The sequence below is a fragment of the Notothenia coriiceps genome, unplaced genomic scaffold, assembly GCF_000735185.1.
Source record: "Notothenia coriiceps isolate Sejong01 unplaced genomic scaffold, NC01 NC01_scaffold00020756, whole genome shotgun sequence".
NCBI lineage: Eukaryota > Metazoa > Chordata > Actinopteri > Perciformes > Nototheniidae > Notothenia > Notothenia coriiceps.
The window spans coordinates 156502-157271 of NW_011353457.1; positions in this window are offsets into that span (position 1 = coordinate 156502).

Consider the following 770-nt stretch of genomic DNA (forward strand, 5'->3'; position numbering starts at 1 on the left):
ACATTGTTTATGATCGTAAAGACACAGAATCTAACGGTGCCCACTTCAACACTGAAAGATACAAACTCGTGACGTTATCAACAAAAACGTACATCAAAATATGTGGCACTAGGTAGCCTAAAATGCTAACATGGCTTACCTTGGTTTTGTCTGGTCTAAACTGGTCTTCAATGGCATTAAAACGATAACAACGATGCTGTAGTTAATCCATAGGTTAATATCCAATGTGACTGTGTCCCCTTTGAAATGTTCTGATAATCTATAAGCAATAAAACTGCAATTCCGTTTTCAAATATCAGAGCAGGTCTTTCCTACGCTCTGTAGCGAGATTGAATGTGCGAAAGATGCCACCTTTTTTTTTTAACATGAGTGTGTGCGGGACGATTTCCCTTTGATTCTATAGGCTCTAACGGTCAGAAAGAGATGTCACATGTCTAAATCGAAGAAGGGGGGCCAGAGATAAGGAAAATCCACCCAAATGGCCCCAGAAGAGGTTTTTGTTGCTAAATCTGTCTAAAAAGGTCAAATATCACTTGTTTTGCATCAATGTTGATACAGGGTACTTATTATATGTTGTATTTTGGATTCCTAAAGCTTTTAGTCTACTAACCCATCATCCAAGGTTAGTCTTCAATATAAGTACAAAATATTCTTTGGACGGACACTATAATTTACAGTTTTTTACCATATTCAATCTGAATTTTCTTTAAAATAAAAAACATCTATATTGAATCTGACTTTTCTACATCCAACTGACAGGTTTATCATTA